Here is a 23727-nt window from a genome sequence, read left to right as displayed (position 1 = left end):
ATTCATAAAATGAGCGATTTTGGCCACATATATTTGACCTCTGACCTTGAAGGATGACCTTGACCTTTCATCACTCAAAATGTGCAGCTTCATGAGATACACATGCATGCCAAATATGAAGTCGCTATCTTCAATGTAGCAGAAGTTATTGCAAAATGTTAAAGTTGGCGCAAACCAACAGACCAACCAACCAACCAACCAACAGACCAACCAACCAACAGACAGGGCAAAATCAACTAAATTTAACAAGAATGTTGTTTAAAATGTAGTCGGCGTAAATGCTGACTTTTACAAAAAATTTACAATTTTTACTTATAAATAATTAAATTGAAAACACATGTTTAACTCTTGTGTTTTTTTCACTTGTAAGTCGCATCATCACCGCATGAAATGTGTGATATCATTGTCAAACCACACATTAGTGTAAGTAGATATAAATTATACTACGGGGGTGCACATCATATGTGTCATAACATGCTTTATTATGAGTGTATTTCTTCACCATCGAAACATATCGTACGTTAATATTTGATTTACACGCAGTTTTCTTTCGACACATTTAAATCACACTTTCATAGCCGCGTCATGCGAAAATGGGTCTTATGCGTTTCGGCCAGCGTATCTTAAGCCCAACCTGTGCATTTGCGCAGTCTGGTCAGAGGCGATGCTGTTCGTTATTAAATCACTCAATGTGTTATATTCTCATTATCTATCTCTTGAACAGACTGAGAGATGCGCAGGCTGGGTGGGCTATATATATGATGGGCGCATATGGAATAAGACCCATTTTCGCATGACGAGGGTCATTAAAAATCTCATATAGAATTGTAATTGGCACATTTTAGCACAATGCTTTTCGAAACAAAATTGAATTCAAAATAGCAAACTTGTAAATAAGGGCAGCCTATCCAGGCGTTCAGGAACGATTTCAAGACGTGCTGACCGAGTACGTAAAACATGTGTGGTTGGATATTTTATCGATAGTCAATTACATATTCCCCGGACGATTTAGTGAACAAGTACTGACCCTGAAATTCTGCGAGATGGATTTTAACGCGTAATTGTAATTGGGCCACAATTTGTGTCGTTTGAACATACAGAGAGTAGTCCGGAATTCCTTACACTGAACAGTGCTACATCCTTTGCGCTGAGCACAGACACAGTGATGTAGCCAAAGTTCAGAGGTTTTATCTCGAACCAGCCTATGAAATTTTCGAATATATTCATGCGTTTCTGTTGGCGTTATGTAAAAGTCATTTTAGGTGAAAAGCTACGCCGAAAAGCGCACTAGTGCTCTATAACCATGTTTAGGTCAGATGTGTTGACAAGTTGACACGGTGTGAACTGCTAGATTAACAAGTAATGCATAAACAACAAAGTACGGGTTAACAGGGTTGTCTTCATGACTACCTAATTCGTGAGTAAAAAGTATTGCTCGCAGATTATTATTTTTTATTTAATTTCATCAATTATCTAATTGTATATTTTGCATTTGTACAGGGAATTTCCGTCATGAATTTATATTCTTAGTGAGATAGTTATTCCATATTCCAACAAGATTAATTTAATATGATTGTGGTTGCAAATTGTCTTTATATACAGTTCTCATTTCCATTTTCATCATTCTTTCTATGGTTTACGAACATCAAGAAGGGCCATGTTGTTGTTATATTTTTTAAGTTATCTCTATAAAATAAATAGCATGATCAAAAGTGCACACACATCTTGACCCGTGCGTTAAGACACACTTTATAAATTTGAATGGCTTGTGTTAATTTCAAACTGTCGATTAATTTTAAATATGAGATGCGTTTAATTTATGCAATAGCGAAAACTTCAGTGCCTTCGGCGCTTTGATCTATATTCTATTGAACACTACTACACTATTACAAGATATATCTTTGAGCGGCTACGATTTTTACAAACCCACCGTTAGTCCTCTTTCGTCGGTCCCGAGTTCATTCACTTAGAACCTGTCGGTACTATGGTGTTGTTTAAGAGAAAGTGAGACAACTGCAATAGTTAACCGTATGGATGGCACTGCATAGAATAGTCACTTCGCTTGTTTTGAACGTAAACTTGTTTCTGTTCGTCTGCATCGATTACATGTTCTTGTCTCTTTCTAACAATCCTACTCGAATGCACGTTGACCCAGTGCATACAGTTTTGTGTGAACAGTTTATATATTATTAAATATCTTTTTTGTTTTGTTCATGATTTCGTATTTAAGGAATAATAAACGTAACAGTGAAACGTTTTAACGTTTGTCTGTCTTCAATCTGGTCTAGAACGCAGCTCTCTGTAGCCTTACCCTGATCACGCTCCGCTTCAAAATAATGCAAAGTTATTTCCCTTTGATAACAATTTGTCATTGGTTGAAACGTGCAGAACGATGATAAGCCGCCATTTATAGTAGAAAATTGTATCCAATCGATTCCAATGCATCAGGTATGTGAAAACTGCGTGTTGAATAAACAGTTTGGACAAATGACAACAAAATAAAAGAAATGATTCGAATCCATTACATTAAAATATGCATACCGGTAAATTGAACGATCTGAAATAACATTGTTGACACATTGTAGTTCCGCACTGCCTACGCACAGCCTAGTTTAGTTCAAATAATGAGACATAATCTACCGATTTCATATTTATAGTAGTATGCCGAGTTTAACCATTACAACGCATACTTTTCAGTAAATTTCAAAAGTATCTCACATGTACCAAAAGTGGACCTTGGCGGTGCACCAACAGTAACAAAATCAATGTTGTAGACCAGACATACAGTAACCAACAAACTGAAGTTACTTACCCTTTCCACAAAGGTGTTTGTAGGCCTTTGGACTTCCAGCCTGGATCCAGATAAATTCAAGGTAAAATAATTTTTTTTGTTCTGTATAAATTCTTTTTTTCTGCATATTGAAGTGTATTAAATGTGCATTTAATGCACATTACACACAGAAAAAGATTTTGCCAAAATCATATAATTGCAAGGTAAAGCAGATTTTTTTTCTGTATAAATTCTTTTTTCTGCATACCGGTATTCAAGTGTATTAAATATGCATTTAATGCACATTGCACGCAAAAAAAGACTGCCAATACCACTGAGTTTAATGCCCACTAAACATACTTTTTGAAGAAAAGTTGTATGTATAATTTATAGCACAAATGTATTGCTAAACCTACACACACTTTGCAAGTTTGATGGACAACATATTTCAATAATCCATTTGTTTCAAATGATGATCATCATACTTTTGATGGTTTATATTTGCAATTTTCACTGAAAATTGTAATGTCATTTTTCAATTGTCTGCCATTTTGGAATATTGACTAAGGGTTATTTGCACATGACAGCACAAATGCTTTTCCTCGTGTGCAATGCATAGATATATATTTTTAGGTTTGTTGCAAGAACTATGCTATTATAATTGACTGATGGGTAAATGTGCTGATTGTAGGCCCCTATAGTGATATAGCATCTTTTAAAAGAGTTAATTTTTTCTTTCTTTGAACCAGTTTTGAAACTTTGTACCAGAAATCGATATTGTTGTTTTAGCTTTCATGTCCAAAATCAGGTATGTTGTATATTTTGTATCTGTTTAGGTAGTTCTAAGAGCTAGTGTTCTTCATACACAACCGACAACTGTGTCATGTACATGAGAGATAAAAAGGTTGTAGATAATAATACATAAATGACACATCAATACTGGTATTTCAAAATGATGAAGAAGAAACACAGACTAATGTTCCATTGGACACAAGTAATTAGAAAAGATAATATTTGCTTTTATATTAATAGTCTTCTAGTAACGAAATGCTCTTGTGCATTGTTGCGCAGTCGATATTGGTGGCGTGCTGCGATACATCAGCAGCGTACATTGAGGTATATTGCGGAAGTATATTGGCGTCAATGTGCAGCGATTGAAGTCGTAGTATTCCATCGTTAATGAGACGCCCATTAAATGCTTGATGTCTTGTCATAGATGGTTTATTGTGTGCAAACTATCTTTGTATCTTTGTAATACGATGGACTGTTTCTAAAGATAGATATGTTTCCTCATGCGAATTGAAGATTTATTTTTCGATTAAACTCTGTTTCGAGTCTTAACAAATGCAAATACCATCGTGATAAATGTGTTTTGTCGAAGATAAAATATACTAATGTGCATTAAAATTAGACGTTAGGTTTGCAATGAAAATTGCTACATAAAAGTTTCATTTGTGTTAATTATGTTTCGTTAATTACATATTACATTATGATTTTTGTCAGCCAATAGTAGAAAATTAGATTAGATGTGTCATCAGATGCATTTTCATGGTTTTCTTTAAGATTGTTTCAAAATACCCAAATGAGTGCTAACATTTTGTTTACATTCATAATGATAATATTTGAATGCCCTATAATCATAAATCAGACATTATTATAGTAATGATTTTTCTGACATTCATTTTGGCTCGATATTAAACATGTTTATCTACACATTATCTTTTTAATGTACCACACACTAGTGCATGCACACAGGTTTAGGTGAAGATGACCACAATGATGTTTGGTAATATGATAAACTTGTTTACTTTCTGCTGCCATAGACGTTTTGTCTAGTTGTTGTTGTTGATGATATCTAAAAATAAATAGAATGGATATAGAATTATTTGGATAAAAACACCACCATTAGTTTACAATATTCAGTTTTGAGTTTTCATAGTATGTTGAGGTAATTTTAGTTATTTTCATGCCACCTTTGAAGAAGGCAGCATATAGCACTCCCACTGTCCGTCTGTAAGTCTCTCCGTTTCTACATCTGCAAAAAAGTTTGTGCCTCAGCCATAACTTAGCCTTATAAGACAAAATTTCTGCTGGAACAATCATTTCTCTTCATCAAAGGTCTAGGTGGCCAGAGGTCAAGAGTCAAATTTAGCCAAAAGACAGACAGAACATTTCTGTTTCAGTCATAACTGTGCCATGTATTGAAATACTTATGCAGTAAATCATAAAACAACATGTTATATGTAAAATTCATATTCTTTTCTTAAAGGTCAATTTTAAAGTTAGAGTTCAAATGTCAAGATTGACATTTACTTGTGTCATTCGTTGGGCTATTTTAGAAGAATGTAAATGTAACTAGAAATGGCATGGCCGACGAGTATCCCCACGCTGCATGTTTGACCCAGGGGCCCCCCAGGGATGGTAATGGGGCCATGCATAGTTAAGATTGACCATATTGTCATAAGAGAAGTTCAGTATCAATTAGAAGTGAATCGGTGTAGAAATGAAGAAATTATAGTGAAAGGCAATTTTGGGTTGGCGTGGCCTATGTGGGCGGGGCGCCCCAGGGTTGGTTATTGGGTCATACATAGTTGAGATTGACCGTATTGTCATAAGAGAGGTTCAGTATCAATTTGAAGTAAATCGGTGTAGAAATGAAGAAATTATAGAAAAAGGCAATTTTGGGTGGGTGTGGCCTATGTGGGCGGGGCGCCCCAGGGTTCGTTATGGGGCCATGCATAGTTGAGATTGACTGTATTGTCATAAAAGAGGTTCAGTATCAATTTGAAGTGAATCGGTGTAGAAATGAAGAAATTATAGTAAAATGCAATTTTGGGTGGGCATGGCCTATGTTGGTGGGGCGCCCCAGGGTTGGTAATAGGGCCATGCATAGTTGAGATTAACTGTATTGTCATAAGAGAGGTTCAGTATCAATTTGAAGTGAATCGGTGTAGAAATGAAGAAATTATAGTAAAAGGCAATTTTGTGTGGGCGTGGCCTATGTGGGCGGGGCGCCCCAGGGTTGGGTATGGAGCCATGCATAGCTGAGATTGACCGTATTGTCATAAGAGAGGTTCAGTATCAATTTGAAGTGAATCGGTGTAGAAATGAAGAAATTATAGTAAAAGGCAATTTTGGGGGGGCGTGGCCTATGTGGGCGGGCCGCCCCAGGATTGGTAATGGGGCCATGCATAGTTGAGATTGACCGTATTGTCATAAGAGAGGTTCAGTATCAATTTTAAGACAATCGATGTAGAAATGAAGAAATTATAGTAAAATAACCTAAAAAAACGAGTAAAAATCTCTGACCCGGCCCCACCCCAACCCCCATAACTTTTGACCCAATGGTCAGATCAAAATTCCTAATAGTGCACCGTCGCACATATGCTCATAGCTACCATGTGTGTAAGTTTCAAGGTTCTAGTGCTAATAGTGTAGTAGATAATAGTGGCCAGGACAGACGGACGGACAAACAGACGGACGGCGGAGATAACCACAATATCCCCACGCTTTTCAAAAAGCGTGGGGATAACAATGGGCCTTAAAAGCTTGTCCAGATTCATACTTAAATCATAATAGACCACTCTGCATTTGACTTTAAGATAACATACCACAAATGAATACCATGAGGAGATTGAGGGTCAACTATAAGTCACACTTTGAGGTCTAAAGGGAAGTTCCACCATAAAATGCTTGTTTTTATCCCCACGCTTTTATTATTAATAGTGAAGTTATAGGATGCAATATATGAACAAAGTACTGGGTATATTGTTAATAAAGAAAAATGTTCCAATACAGAAATTTAAACAATTATGTTTTGGTTTCATGGACAGAACAAATTCCCAGCAAGTATACTCATGTGTAATTTGAAATGCCTGGTGTGAAGCAGGTAGAGCCTCCTGATCAAAGTAATTAGTGGTAATTATACAGTGCTGGTTGTTCAGAGTTTAGGACAAATCTAAATGGTCATGCACCATACAGATTTACTTTCTGCATTTGTCCTTTAGAAGTGTGACTTTATTGCTACTCTGATATTTTTTCCACAACATTAACAAACTAATCAGATACAAAATAATTGAGTCTTGTCTTGATTACTTTTATATGTTTTCTTATTTCCAATCATCAAAAAGGATGTTGACGTGCCTTCACATATTTTTTGTTTTATTGGTTAAATGAGGAGCTGGCTTTGTATAAATTAACTTTTCACTGGCAAGTTACATAGTCCATTATGATAAACATAATTTAATTATATCAAATAAAAAAATCATTATCTAAGTAAGTAATATAATATTACCTCAAAATCTCAATGCACTTGATACAAAAACTGTGGTGCGTTGTGTTTTTTGCATAGCATATAAACGTATTTCCCTTATGTGCATCATACAGAGGAATAATGTATAACATTTCTGGATTTCTGTTCTCTAAGACGGCTTTAAAATACTCAAATGCAGCCTAGATTTAAGAATGTGGCACTTTCAAACCAGGCATCTGGATTACTGAATTGCTGACATACAACAGTGTTTTTTAATGGCAATTTCAGGGCCGATATTCGGCCCCATTCCCCTTAAGAAAGAGTATATTTTTTTCCCCAATTTTGTAGAAAAAATCCCCATCCAAAAGATATTTTTTTTCAATATTTTTTTTTGACAGAACTGTTAAATGATAAACATATATCAAATTTATTCATCAACACAGAGCTCCAGATAAGGATTTGTGAAATTAGTATCGGTACTGCCACTGACAGAAAGAAAAGGAAGTAGCGATGAAAATCAATTAGTACCTGTACTACCATATCCAAAAATACAGGTAGTACTGTACTACCCGTGTTCTTGGATATTGAAGGGTGTAAAACTGACTTTACAGAAACATTTGCAGCAATTATAAAAAATATATTTAGCTTCTTAAACAGTTACTTTATTAGGTTTTCCATTCTGAATTATAATGAAAATACAACTACACATTAAAACTAAATTTCACAATTAAACTGTAAAACGTCTTCTATTTTCTCGGTGACAAGCCAATCATATTTGGTTTTCCAATCTTCCACAGTTTTTGTTTAGATCCGTTTCCCATCGTGTTTTCAAACGTTTTTAGCCACCGATGCAATAAAATCATTTAATTATATGACCACAAAGTGTTTGTTTTTTTAACCGCTTTCGGTTTAGCCGGCCTTCCTTGCGCGCAGACATATTGTTTTTGACGGGTTTACGAGTTACCAGAAATCACGCAACAGAATAGACAATAATAAGGGAACCCAGTCTACAACTTTTCGGTAATTTAAATTTAAGAAAAGCACCGTTAGGTTAGCGACCAACAAATCACGCTGCGCTGATGCGGACGTATCGGTACTGCCAGATTGTTTTCATAAATGCGTAAAAAGGGATATTAAAGTCGTAATTGTACGTCCAGTTAATAAAAATAAATGCGTAAACCTTCATGAAAAAGCCGTTTTTACGGAGCTCTGATCAACAACTAACAAAATAACTATAATTAATATGATTTTGAATTATTATAAAGAGTTATATTAAATAAGTTTTTCCCAAATCAGTTGACTTCACATGAATTGCATTTTTTTTCCAAAATGACAAGGAAAAGGCCTGATGTATCTATCTGGTGTCAATATTTGTTGATAAAAACATTCCAATTTGGTCCATTTTATTGATAAAAAATGCTAAAATTTGCCATTTTATCGATTAAAAAAATCCCAATTAGACTCAAATTGGCAAGGAAAACTGAGACTGTGCATGAAGGCTGAACTGTCTGAAAAAATCATTGATATATATTTAAGAAAAAGGACAGAGACATTCAGCTGTGAACATTACATTTATACATACATGTGAATTCATATAATAAATATCATTACATATAAAAGAGTGAATTTTTTTATTTTTTCCCTTTTCCTAAAAAACCCCGCGTTTTTCCCCTTTGGATGGGCCCTGCCACCATTCCCTTATAGGTGAAAAAAAAACACTGTACAAAATTAGCAGTCCTGTTCATAGAAGTGATCACCAATTTTTCCTGAATTTTCAAAGAGGTTAAGACAACAAGATTTATTGAAAAATCAAATGCTTTGATTTCTGTGATTCCCTGTTGCAAACAAGTTTCAAGTCAGTTACAATTGTTAGCTGATTGTATTTACAGGGAAGTTTTATTGGTGTTAAAAATAAAAAAGGGTGACAGAAAGCCAAAATTTGAAGGCTGAAAATGCACAACTATTTCCTATAGACAATTAAATCCAAATTGTTGAAGAAAACTTAACGGTTAACAAGGCAATAGATGAACTGTGGTAATGCATGCATGAACCCCATTAGAAACATTTTGTGTTTAATCAGAATATTTCACTGAACAAAGCCATTCCAATATTTATGCTCTACTCCAACTTCACATTTTATAGATGACTTTCACTTCCTATTGAAAAACAAATTCTGTCCTCACGTATTGTATATTGTAACAACATTGTCAGCAAACTCACATATTGTGTCAAAAGCTTCAACTAAATACTTCTGTTTTAAGTCATATCATATTTCTATGACCACTTTTCAAGAGCAAAACTCAGTCCTTATTGATAAATTGTATTTCACACTTTCTATGGCTAAATGAATTTTTCATCATATTATTATAAGTTAGTTCAACAGAAGCTATGAATATTTGAAAGGACATGTAACAGCACTCCGGTAATTAGCCCAAATTATTGTATGGCTGCTGAACAACTTCCACTTGGATTTTTAAGGCTCATTAGATTCCAAATGTGATCTATTACAAAGGCATTGTTATAATTTACTTGCTTTGAGGGGACTGTTTTATTTTAAATGTCAAATAAAAGATTGGGTTACTTGGTTGCTAGAAGAAATTGGTGGCATTTGAATGGTACTGTTGTCAACGGTTGTCAGACTTATTGATACCCTGTGAGTAACGGCATCTCATCAATGAAAACTATTTTTCGTAAATGTTTCCAAATGTTTCATAAAATGTAATATTCTTAGATGTTATATGTCTTATTCGGGTTATTAATATAACCTTGCAGTGGTTGTTCTAGGAATGTGCTTCTTTCATGTTTTCAAGGAATGGTAATGTATCTGTGATTGTTTATGCATATCTCTTGACGAGTTCTATTATAGGCTTACCCTTAGTGTTTGTATGGCTAGGTGGGCAGTACATTCATTGTTTGTATGGCTGGGTGGGCAGTACATTCATTGTTTGTATGGCTGGGTGGGCAGTACATTCATTGTTTCATGGTTGGGTGGGCAGTACATTCATTGTTTCATGGCTGGGGGGGCAGTACATTCATTTTTTGTATGGCTGGGTGGGCAGTACATTCATTGTTTGTATGGCTGGGTGGGCAGTACATTCATTGTTTGTATGGCTGGGTGGGCAGTACATTCATTGTTTCATGGTTGGGTGGGCAGTACATTCATTGTTTGTATGGCTGGGTGGGCAGTACATTCATTGTTTCATGGTTGGGTGGGCAGTACATTCATTGTTTCATGGCTGGGTGGGCAGTACATTCATTGTTTGTATGGCTGGGTGGGCAGTACATTCATTGTTTGTATGGCTGGGTGGGCAGTACATTCATTGTTTGTATGGCTGGGTGGGCAGTACATTCATTGTTTCATGGCTGGGGGGGCAGTACATTCATTGTTTGTATGGCTGGGTGGGCAGTACATTCATTGTTTGTATGGCTGGGGGGGGGGGGCAGTACATTTATTGTTTGTATGGCTGGGTGGGCAGTACATTCATTGTTTCATGGTTGGGTGGGCAGTACATTCATTGTTTCATGGCTGGGGGGAAGTACATTCATTGTTTCATGGCTGGGGGGGCAGTACATTCATTGTTTGAATGGCTGGGTGGGCAGTACATTCATTGTTTCATGGCTGGGGGGGGGGGGCAGTACATTCATTGTTTCATGCCTCCAAGTTGTACGGTTTCATCAAATCTTCACCCAGCATTCTGGAAATGTTTGTTGACATGAAATAAAGGCTATGTTTGATTACTAGTCAATTTTGCATCAGGGACTTCAGAATTATTGCTCTTAATGATACACAAAATTCAAAATGAGCTGTTTTTTATCACCCACTTGTTAACTTTTCATCCAATCTTAACCAAACATTAATTACCAGACACTTATGAGTTATGTTTACCAAATTTTTCCATGTATAGCGCCCCCATGTTTAACGCGCAGGCTGTTTTTGAAATGAAAAATGGAGAAAAAAATATTTCAAACCACTAAAACTACCAAAACGGACCGAAAATGGCTGCCATTTTACGATTGGAAAGCTTAATTTAACATTCAAAAGAGGAAGGTTCATGATGATAAGGAGCATGGGTTGCGTAGCACTATACTTTAATGACAATTTTGTAATTTTCTAGCAACATATTTTTTAATACCAGCAAAAAATACCGTGTTAAAATCTACCTTTATCAGCCCAACATAAGCTGCCAATGTAATAGTGCACAAACACAGACACAGAAATGTTTTTATTATCACATGCCATACCCTGTTGCCCATGTTATATAACCATTACATATTTTTTTATATTACACATGTGTAATACAACATTTTTAAGCGTTTTCATTGGCTTAGCTTTTGTTTATTGACCAATCGCATTTTGTTATTTTGCTGAAATGACGTTGCAACGTCAAATGACGTCACGAAATGTAAACAACATTCGGGATTTATCATTATGTTTGCGTAAGTATTTATTTAATTGGCTCATATAAAAGCATGTGATAAAAAAGATCTGACACTTGTCCAGGAAATTCGTAAGTAAGCTCGCCAAAGGCTCGCTTACTAACAAAATTCCTGAACTCGTTTAATAAAATATGGTATGATATGACAACTCGTGCCAGATCCTATAATGCATATTTTATTCATTTTAATTTTTGTAAAAAACTGCTGCTACCCTGTTCATATCTGCTGTTACCGACTTTTTGTTGTTTTGACAACGGCCCCATCAGTCTGTAAGATTAAAGGGCGTAGTTTTTTGGAATAAAAAATGGCGGATATTTTCAATATTTATGATTACGAAATGAATTTTTCGCAATTAAACAGCCAGTATAATGTTGTATCAATGTATAACGTTTACAAACATTTTAATTTTGAAATTTTGAGGTAAAAAAACTGCGCGCTATACAGGACAAAATACGCTATACGAAAACAAAACATTGCTGTTTCCCGGCACTTACTCATACATTTTCATAGAATCTTCTTCTAACTTTCTGAAAATGTTTGTTCATACACCCTCAGTACTTCGCTTCACTCTCGTATGGTATGAAATTACTAAGGGTGTGTACCCCATACACCATAAGTTACTAACAGTGTAACTAATAGTATCTGAGATATATAAGATAAAAGAATTTGAACATGAAACTTCATTATTGTATTGATATCAATTAGAAGAAATCCATTCACAAGAACAATAACCTTACACTTTCTTTAGTAAGAGTTATTGCCCTTTGTTGTTTTTATGCCCCCTTTCGAAGAAAAGGGGGTATATAGTTTTCGCACTGTCCGTCAGTCTGTCTGTCAGTCTGTCAAACTTTTCGTGTCTGCTCTCTAATTCAAATAGTTTTCATCCGATCTTTACCAAACTTGGTCAGAAGTTGTATCTAGACAATATCTAGGTCAAGTTCGAATATGGGTCATGCCCGGTCAAAAACTAGGTCACGGGGTCACTAAGTGCATTTCAAGGATTTAGCATGGTGTCCGCTCTCTAATTGAAGTACTTTTCATCCGATCTTTACCAAACTTGGTCAGAAGTTTTATCTAGACAATATCTAGGTCAAGTTCGAATATGGGTCATGCCCCGGTCAAAAACTAGGTCACGGGGTCACTTAGTGCATTTCAAGGATTTAGCATTGTGTCTGCTCTCTAGTTGAAGTACTTTTCATCTGATGTTCTCCAAATTTGGTCAGAAGTTGTGTCTTATGCCCCCTTTCGAAGAAAAGGGGTATACAGTTTTCGCACTGTCCGTCAGTCTGTCACACTTTTCGTGTCCGCTTTCTAATTCAAATAGCTTTTATCCGATCTTTACCAAACTTGGTCAGAAGTTGTATCTAGACAATATCTAGGTCAAGTTCGAATATGGGTCATGCCGGGTCAAAAACTAGGTCACGGGGTCACTAAGTGCATTTCAAGGATTTACATTTACACAGTTATGCTTTTATGTAGTGACAAAGTTACAGTTGGGGGCATCCATGTCGTGTGGACACATTTCTTGTTGTATTATGTATTATGTAACTTTTCAGGACTATATCTCAGATAATATACAAGATATCATAAAACTTCATGGGTGTATAGATATCAATAAGGAGAATTCCATTTCAAAATCCTCCAAATAACCTTTCCTTTTAGTTCTGCACCCATCAATAAACACAATTTTGGTGGAGGTTATCATTGCAACACATTTGCCTACTTAAAGGGGCCTTTTCACAGATTTTGGCATGTATTGAAGTTTGTCATTAAATGCTTTATATTGATAAATTTTAACATTGGACCTAAAAATTTCCAGTAAAAAAACAAGAATACAATTAAAAAAAGAAAAAAAGTAACCCTCAACTGGGCTCAAACCACTGACCTGAGGAGTCCGTGAGTAAAAAATCTTCAGCTTAGACCACTCGACCATCCGTGCTCATGTTATGAAAAGAAGGTATTTTTTTCTATATATAAGCAATCCTTGCAGTTTCACAAAATATAACGACAACAAAAAAACTTTCCAAATTATTCAATCCTTTCCCGTTGCAATGCTTTATAATTTTCATGTTTTCAAATCGTCAAAAGATGCATAATGGATATTTTAGAGCATGGTAAATGTTCAGTTTTACTATTTCCTCACAAATATCATAACTAAAACGAAAATTTGCGAATCTGAAACAATTTTTTTTAATTTTGTCAATTTACCAAAACGTTAATAGGCCCCTTTTAACACACAATTTGTTAAAAAAATGCTGTTGGTTTCTTTTGTAGATTTGGACTTACTGGTTGTCTAGTGGATTGGTTAAATGTAAAGTTTTGATGTTAAGTTGAACTTTTCGGTATTATCAGTTTATGTCCGCTCACTTCTTAAATTACAAGTATCGTTGACCAGAAGTTCCACATGGTAGCTTTTAATTAAAACAAAATGGCTGCCAAAATTAATCTCCAAACCCGTAATCAAATTTACAAGAATGCCAATGAGCTGTCCCATGCTTTGATATCGTCATGATCTTCTAAATTGTTTAAGATTGCTTGTTAAGTTCTTGAATGGGCAAACGATTTTGTGATTTCATAAAAGGATTTATCTCAGGGTAGCAAGTGCACATTATCTTGTTAGGGCGAGTATGACGATCAAATTTTGATCAGCTTGTAATAATGGTAATAAATTAATCAAGAAAAATCATCAGGGTGCCTTCACACACACTCTCAAATAATCACCATTGTAAGGCAATGTTGCTGTTTTAGTAATGAAAATGGAATAAATTATAACAACTACCCATTGTTTTGGTTTATCCCAGTTCTGCTCACATAAGCATTTTGATCATTTTGTTATCCTGTAGAAAATAAAAGTAAATGAAAGACCTTTCTTAATAGAGTCAAGTTTTAAAGGCTTCATTTCCAACCCTTAGATACTAATATGAGTCCAGCAATCAGCATACAACCAGAACTTTTTCACTTTGCTCCTCATTAGCAGAAAAGGATTTAAATAAATGCTTTTGTGCAGGAGTGAAACACACAGTAACACTTGGTCATTATTACTTTCAGAAATGTATATTCATATGCCAAAACTTACATTGTTTCCATTTTCACACTAAAACATGTGATTGTACTCTTGGTTTTGGTCAAATCCTCTTAGACATGTCAAACTGTTTAATATAAAATTTTTAAAATTTTTACAATTGTATTTGCTAAATTAAACTACTGCATATGTTTAATTCACTGAATCATGTATTATAATATTTTGTGATTTTATAGCCATTTACAATTAAACATGAGGTGCACAATGTGGCAGGTCAAACAAATTGCACCTTATTTTAAATAACTGTTATATGGGCTTGATCGATGGAAGATGTTTCTGCAAATGAAATCATCCGATCCTTTCCAAATGAAACTCGTTATTGACAAGAATTGGTGCCAAATTTTATTGTTCACAAAATGAAGAATATCATTTAAATCTAATTCTGCATGTTTGCTGACAGAAATTCTGTTTCACCTTATATTTTCTTTTGTGGAATTTTATAAGGGCCCTGTGTTAATTGAATTGTGTTTAAGTGGTGAATAGCGGTACTGGCTCGTTTATCATCCCTTTGGCAGATTTAAGAATGTTCAGTTTAGTGGTTTTTAACACGTTTTGCTGTTTTTTGCGAGTGTCAGTCAGACAATCCAGTGCCTCCATCCAGTAGCTAATTTTCCTCAAAATGGCTTAAAATGTCGCCAAGAAGGAAGAGTTTTATGTTTTGTAAGGTTTAAGTGGTTTCGCACATTTTCAGAAAACATGGAATTTTTAATGGTTTTTAGTCAAGTATTGTTTTCGTAACTGAGTATTGATTTCATGAATTGCAAGTTAGTTTTTATATTGGATGATATTTGATATCTAGTGAAATTGTTTTATTTAATTGTTTTTGCACATTTATGAATGTTTGTCATAAAAAATGCTATTTTGTATTATAAGATCTTAATTATGATAAATTAAGAATGATGGTAAAAAGGCATAGGAGTTTCAATTTCTAAGATAGATGATGGTATATCAAAAATATACTTTAATTCCTAAGTACTGAACAGTTGTCCAAATCATATAAATAAACTAAATAATACTTGTTCAATAATTATTATGGCATTAGAGTTTAAAAAGCAGTTATTAAGCCCATATTTTGAGCATTGACCTTTAAATTTGACTTAGACTGTTGACCTAGGGACTAAAGCCTTTTCTGCAGCACTTTGTTATGAAATTGTGTACATTTGTTTCAAGTTATTTAAATATTGTATAATGAATGATGAAGTAATGTCTAAATAAAATGTAGGATGCAGATATTTGAGAATTGGCCTTGTAGTGTGACCTTAACCTGTTTGTTAGGAATACAGGTCTTGTAACCCCGGTTGAACATTAATATGATTTTTAGCTCGGCTGTTTTTGGAGAAAACCTGAGGTATTGTCACAGCCAGCTCGTAGTGTCTTGGCCTGTAGTGTCTTTCCGCCGTCTGGCGTCCGCCGTGCTAAAACCTTAATATTGGCTCTAAAAATCAAAGTGCTTCCACCTACAACTTTGAAACTTCATATGTAGATGCACCTTGATGAGTTCTACACGCCACACCCATTTTTGGGTCACTTGGTTAAAGGTCAAGGTCACTGTGACCTCTAAAAAGACAAGCTTTCATTTATTCAAAACTGCACCCGCAGCCGAGCGTAAGCACCCGTTATGCGGTGCTCTTGTTTGCAAAATATTGTAAAATTGGCTTATGAATTATTAAGTTACAGTCCAAACCAAGGACCTTTATGACCTTGTAAGCCACCTTAGGGCTATGTCATGTAATTTAGCATTGTTTTTCGTTACCTAAAAACACCCATATTTTTTTAGACCTAGTGAAGCATACCTTAAAGTCCCCAAACTTTCACGTTTTGGTTAATTGGCAAACTTCAAAAACATTGTTTCAGATTTGCAAAATGTTGTTGTAGTTGTGATATTTGCTAGGAAATAGTAATACTGAATATTTACCATTCTCTAAAATATCCATTATATGCATCTTTTGACGATTTAAAAACATAAAACATAAACAACATAAAGGGTTTCAAACTGAAAACTACTCTGCTTAAATTGCAGTTTAACCCATACCACTTAGAAGCAAAATGAAAATACCTATGTTTAAACAGTATAAAACCAGAACAGCCTGTGAGTAACTTGCAGTCTGTTCAGGTTTTATGCTGTTTGCTGCTCATCAGTATCTATGGGTTGAAAATAAAGCCTTTAAAACCTGAATCTGGTAAGAAAGGTTTTTAATTAAATTAAACTATCTAAGGGACTACAAATGCGTCAAAATATGTATCTAAGTGGGAAAGGGTTAATTTATCAAATAACATGTAGTGCAGGATTACAGTGAACAATTACTTACACTAACTGAATTTAACCCATTTATGCTTAGTGGACTCTCCCATCCTTCTAAATTGGATCAATTTATTTCCAAAATAAGGGAAGTCTAGTTTATTTATTTCTATATTTAGAATATAACTTACAAAAATTCCTTGAAGCAAGCAACACAGACCCTGATGAAACGCCGCATAATTCGGCGTCTTATCTGGATCTACGCTGTTTGCCAAGGCCTTTTTTCTAGACACTAGGCATAAATAGGGTAAGATACTTAAACATTGCTTGAAATGACTGAGTATTAAAAGCAATTTATCAGTTTTACTGACAAGAGCCACTTTTTCGTTAGTCCTTACTTAAGTTTTTTTCCTTGTTATTTAAACTACAGGATGCACAACCATCTGTTTGGTTGTTAAGCTTTAATTATACCGTAAAAAGTTGTGTATAAGGCGCACTTTTTTACCCCAAAATTTCATTTTAAAAACTTGATGCGCGTTATGCACAACTACAGCCATGCCAAGACATTTTTTGGCTGTCAGTTACCCAGTAGCGGTAATTCGCATCATTCTGTTTTCCGGTGTTTTAACTGTAACTATGTTAATAATAGTGTTATATTGACGGTCTGAATAAGATGAACAAACATAATTAAGTTAACATATATATTTTCTATCTTTTTTCAGGTACGTACAGAGCATTGAAATCAAATAAATTTGAAGAAGAGAATGAAAAAAGGAGGAAGCCATTTTTATTTAAATGTTATTGTTTACTTTTCCCACAATATTATACCCTACTGTACTAGGGTTACACAATTTATTTGGGGGCACTTGTCGATTTACAATAGTATGTCGGCAAGGTATTTCCCGATATATTTAAGATTATTTTTCTTGCTTTTCAAATGTGTTAATAAAATTGATGCTGTGTTTGTTTACACGTTTTCATACGTCTTGTCAAGATTGAGGATGTGATTATTGAGCAATTTGCGTCACCTGTCAAGTTTTGTGTAGCTGGGCTATTATCAAAACATGCGAACCGGCAAACGGCTTCACACCTCCATTGTTTGTTTATCGCCGGTAATGTCGTGATGGTGTTGAGAAGTTTGAGTCGTTAAAGTCTCCTGTCAATTTTAGACACTCGAAACGAACGCATGATATCGGCATTGTAAATAAAACGCGCGGTTGTGAATTAGTCATGCATGAATATTGAATAACCAGGTGACAATACCAATCAATAATGTCAGTTTCTTAGTTATAACTAATCCATCCGTTATGTGTACTCCACGATAAAATCGTGGACAGTTACTTCGGAGACATATGATGAAAACCTTGATGGTATCCTCGTGGAAAGTGTGCATTTCATGCATAATTCATTTAAATCCAAACATTTATTTTTACGCATAATATGATTAAAAAAAACACCAACTAGTTGTATCGTTATCGTCTTAAAAATAATTTATAATTGAAGCAGTAAAAGAATAAGTAAGATCGGCAATGTAAATATAACGATTTTCAGTTAGCCTGCGGTACGGAATTTTTCCCCCGATTTTTTTGCTTCAAAAACTTTTTTCCCGATTTTTTAGCTGTAAAAAGTAGATGCGCGTTATACATAAATGCGCGTTATACACAACGATTTACGGTACTTTTTTTTTGACAATTGTGTGCAAGTGGCTGGAAAATATTGTAGGTAGCACCGATGGATGTGAGACTGCGTTTGGTAGAAATTGCTTGCAAAATCAACTTTTCTTCCAGCGTGATGGATAATAAATGTTCTTTCATGATTGAAAAAAACATTATTTTGTTGCTTTCTTTGGTGAGATCAGTTTTAAATTTATTTCAATTTTGAAAACCGCTAGAAAATTGCTAATGAAAGAATACATGTGACACATTTTGGTTAGTATTGTGACCCTGGACAAACAATTTTCACATTATAATTTTTATGATGTCACAACTCTTTGTGTTATGTTAAAAAAGCTGCCTTGTAAGTCGCAACCATCTAATTAATAATTGTCATCTAGCACAAAAATCTCCTCCTTCTGTTTCAAAAAAGATTTAATTAACTTCATTTCCCAGCAATCAAATTGGTCGGTTCAAAATCTTGATTGTTTTACTTGACTTGTGCCTTTTTATTTTCTTTGTGTTTGTTTCTTTGCTCTAAGATAATTCAAAAGATTTGAACCACTCGTGATTTTAATCTGTTAATTCCTGACTTGACATTTGTTCCATTCAAACAAATGCATGAAATGAAACAAAATTGATCATTTCTTGACATTTTGACATTTTTCAGGGAATGATGGTAGCCGTTTTGTAATATCAGTTAATCAAGTTATGAATGGATGGACCTTTTAGAAAAATATTTAAATAATTGTATTTACTTTCCAAAATCAATGAAAGAAGCGCAATTTCAAAATATGCGACTTTTGCCTTTTTATGCCCCCCTTCGAAGAAGAGGGGGTATATTGCTTTGCTCATGTCGGTCAGTCTGTCAGTCGGTCGGTCTGTCGGTCCGTCCACCAGGTGGTTGTCAGATGATAACTTAAGAACGCTTGGGCCTAGGATCATGACACTTCATAGGTACATTGATCATGACTCGCAGATGACCCCTATTGATTTTGAGGTCACTAGGTCAAAGGTCAAGGTCACGGTGACCCGAAATAGTAAAATGGTTTCCGGATGATAACTCAAGAACGCATACGCCTAGGATCATGAAACTTAATGGGTAGATTGATCATGACTTGCAGATGACCCCTATTGATTTTGAGGTCACTAGGTCAAAGGTCAAGGTCACGGTGACCCGAAACAGTAAAATGGTTTCCGGATGATAACTCAAGAACGCATATGCCTAGGATCATGAAACTTCATAGGTAGATTGATCATGACTTGCAGATGACCCCTATTGATTTTGAGGTCACTAGGTCAAAGGTCAAGGTCACGGTGACCCGAAATAGTAAAAGGGTTTTCGGATGATAACTCAAGAACGCATACGCCTAGGATCATGAAACTTCATAGGTAGATTGATCATGACTTGCAGATGACCCCTATTGATTTTGAGATCACAAGGTCAAAGGTCATGGTCACGGTGACCCGAAATAGTAAAATGATTTTCGGATGATTACTCAAGAATGCTTTTGCCTAGGATCATGACACTTCATAGGTACATTGATCGTGACTCGCAGATGACCCCTATTAATTTTCAGGTCACTAGGTCAAAGGTCAAGGTCACAGTAACAAAAATCGTATTCACACAATGGCTGCCACTACAACGGACAGCCCATATGGGGGGCATGCATGTTTTACAAACAGCCCTTGTTTATTAGAAGGATTGCATGTACAATAATGCCTACTGTAAAATAAACAGCGCCAGCCAGTCCGCTTAATGTATTTTAAATACACATTTTCAATTTGACAATATCTTTATAGAAAACAATTGGTACAATATATCAATATATTATGGTAAGTCTTTGTCCGACATCCATAGTGCCGCCCGGTTGCAAACATTTAGCTTGTTATCACTCTAGATGCCACATTTTTCATGATGAAATGTAAACAGAATGTTTATCTTGAAAATATCTAGACTGAGTTTGAATCTAGGTCAAGTGCATCCAAAAACTAGGTCAGCTGGTCAAATCTTAGAAAAACCTTGTTACCCCTCTAGAAGCCACATTTATTTCTTTATCTTAATTAAATTTTTCCAGAATGCTTGTCTGGACATTATTTGGGTAGGTTGAATCAGGGCCCTGTGCTTCCAAATTTTAGGTTACCATGTCAAATCTTAGAGCAATTCTGTTACTGTTTTAGAAGCAACATTTATCACTCAATCAAAATGCTTATCATGATAATACTTTGGCCATGTATGAATGTTTGTCGCTTGAGTCAAAACAGTATGTAACATGGTCAACCTTTAGAAAAAATGTGTTACCACATTCAATTGTATAACTCAGTCTTTTGGTTACAATGTTTATCTTTACAAATCTATGCTTTATTGTCCCCTATCGATGAAACCAGAGGGGACTTATGGTTTGCACTCCGTCTGTCTGTCTGTCAGTCAGTCAGTCCGTCACACTTTTCTGGATCCTGCGATAACTTTAAAAGTTCTTCATATTTTTTCATGAAACTTGAAACATGGATAGATGGCAATATGGAGATTATGCATGTCATTTCATTTTGTTACTACGTCAAAAATTCTGGTTGCTATGGCAACAAATATAATTAAAAAAATAATTTATAACTGACAATGGTGGAGTTTCACCGGTAGGGGACCATATTGCTTGGCAATCTCTTGTTTGAATCAGGGTCAGGTGGGGTCTAAATCTAGATCACCAGGTGAAGTCTTTGACAATTAGTGTACCTTTAACTCAGGTGAGCCATTCAGGGCCATCATGGCCCTCTTTGTTTTGGTTAGAAAGATGTAAATTAGAAACCTTATCCACAAAATGATATTTTTAGCAAATGTTTATGGACTGTTAATTGAAAACACAGTTTAATGAACTTTTTCCTGTCCCATCATTCCCAAGGACACGTTCAATCGCCAGTTGTTGTTTGTTCTGTAAATTTTTTAATGCCCTAATGTGTGCCTGACCAAACTCTTTAGCCTTGGTATGCCCGACACAAGTCTTTATGTTTGCTGTGAGAACATTACACCAGTATTATTGGAGTTCTGATCCCTGCCTGGCACATCACCTTGATCAGTGGCCATTAATGAGGCCTCATTAAAGTTTGATCCTAATGTACAATTTGCGATGCTAATGTGCTCTTAACATAGGTGAATCTTACTGCTATATTGGTGCCCAATGATGTTTTTATTTCCAGCACTACTGCTCAGACAATTAATTAGTTTCCCTGCTAATTATTATTGTAACGCAATATCACATCATTATTGTAAATGGAAAGTTAAACAAAATTTCTCTTTTTGGTGGCTTATTGTTTGAAATTGGTCATATTTCATATGTGCGTTTGGTCACCTAACACAATCATTCATTTATAGTATCATGGGATTAAATTGTCAGAAAAAAACACACAACCAAAACAAGAGCTTTGTCACAGACAAAAACACCTGGTTAATGCTGTGTGAGTAAGAACAGAATCTAGATAAGTGTCATGAACCTAGGTTCTGTACTTCCAAGTTATGTAAGAATGCAGATTTTAGTTGGAATTACCCGGTAGCAACCACAGTTTTGGTCTGATAAAAAACTCATATAAGGTGTATAATAAACACTCTATGGCCATATATCCACATACTGAGTATCAGCAAGCTAGCTTAAGTACTGAGATAGTTTTTGCAGGATCCAGATTTTAGTTGCTAATTTCTGTAACCATAGAAACCACGATTTTTGTGTTTCATACAAAAATGAAATAGCCTGCATGTTCCCCATTTCTCCCTCTATCCAAATAATGAATTTCATCAACATAGCTAATTTAGTTATCTCATAATACAGATTTTCGGAATGGACAGACAGACAGATGGACAGATAGAGACAAAACTAAAATAATGTTATTTTTCTCCATATGGCCCTTTATCCACTCATGGAGTTTCTTCAACCTTACTGAAGTACTTTTTAGATATGACAGGATCAAGATTATTGTTTTTCCTTAATTTCCCTTAATTCTGCATCCTTAGCAACCGCAACAACAATTTTTGTCTCACCAAAAAAACTGAATTAACATTCATATTCCCCATTTATCCCTTTATCCACATACTGAATGTAATCAAGTTAAAGTACCTTTTAGAGTTAACTCAAGATCCAGATTTTTCAGACGGACAGGCAGACAGAAAAAAACTGAAATAACCTGCATATGCCTCATAAAACCACATATCCGTACACCAAGTTTCATCAACCTTTTGTTTTTGTAACCTTATGATCTGTAACCATAGCAATCACAATTAAGCCAAATCTTAGTTTTTAATTAATTCAGTAACCAAAGCAATCACTTTTTTTCTGACAAACAAAATGAAATATGTGCAGATTCTCCCTATTCCCTCAACAGTCCTCTCCCTACATACCTTTTTTTAACTCCTCTAAAGTGATTTTTGAGTTAATGCAGGTTCCAGGCTTGAACTGATAGATGACAGACTGGGAATAACCCTATAGTCGTTTTCTGCTAATATTTGTAGGGATCTAATTGTCAACAGTTTCCCTGTTTTTCTCACAAACATTTATTTCTTAAACAGATAAAACAATGGTTACAACTTATGCTTCATCTCAAAATGAACGAATGATGCTAAAAAAATTGTTGGCTCTCTAATAAACATGCATAAAATGCATTGTGCTCTCTACTGCATCTGTGCAGTTGACCTGTGGGTTAAAATTCAAAGACTTTAGTTCATAATTGTTCTCCCCTTTGAATAACCTGACTCCATAAAACTAATAACAATGAACAGCAAAATTGACAATATCGCCTTAAGCCCAATTGTCTAAACTGTTGTTTTATCGTGGAAAGATGATGAAAAATAGTGTAAGAACTGATTTAGACCAAATTAATGTGGATTTCACATTGCAGAATTATGACAATTTGCTGTTGTTTCTTCATTATTCTCTTTATTGATGTTAAATGATAATGTTGGTGAAAAAATAATGGAGCAAAAGAGATGTTTTGGACCTAAAGGCAAACTATAGCTGTCAGTGGATTTGAAAGAATGAGATTTTATAGGAAGAAATTGCTGTAAAAAACTGGCCTTGCTTTTGAAGATGTTCGGCCTTTGTCATCTGTTAATTATACTTTAGGAGAAAATTGCATTATCAAGTATCAGTTTGTTAGAAATATAATAGCTCTACTTAAAATTAAGGTGCCAGTTATGAGGAGAATGCTTGATGCTTGTGAAATGTTGCTAAAAGGATCTTAATTCAGCATTTTTTTTATACAAATAGACAACATTTATTTGTCTCATTTTAGTTATTAATGTTGGTTGGACTC

General features: G+C 35.0%; 1 protein-coding gene across 1 annotated transcript in view; it reads left to right on the top strand.

The window, feature by feature from the left end:
- The first annotated feature begins 2397 nt into the window (after window positions 1-2397).
- The window catches only part of LOC127858931 (teneurin-m-like), a 266676-nt gene continuing 245346 nt past the window's right edge, over window positions 2398-23727 (top strand). Inside the window, exons 1-2 of the mRNA XM_052396275.1 lie at window positions 2398-2448; window positions 2698-2873. The gene's annotated coding sequence lies outside the window, so the exon portion shown is untranslated. The remainder of the gene's footprint in view (window positions 2449-2697; window positions 2874-23727) is intronic.

Source organism: Dreissena polymorpha, chromosome 14 (assembly GCF_020536995.1).
Source record: "Dreissena polymorpha isolate Duluth1 chromosome 14, UMN_Dpol_1.0, whole genome shotgun sequence".
In the NCBI taxonomy this organism is placed as follows: domain Eukaryota; kingdom Metazoa; phylum Mollusca; class Bivalvia; order Myida; family Dreissenidae; genus Dreissena; species Dreissena polymorpha.
Note: the sequence above shows the minus strand (reverse complement) of the source record. Positions and strands in the feature narration are given on the sequence as shown.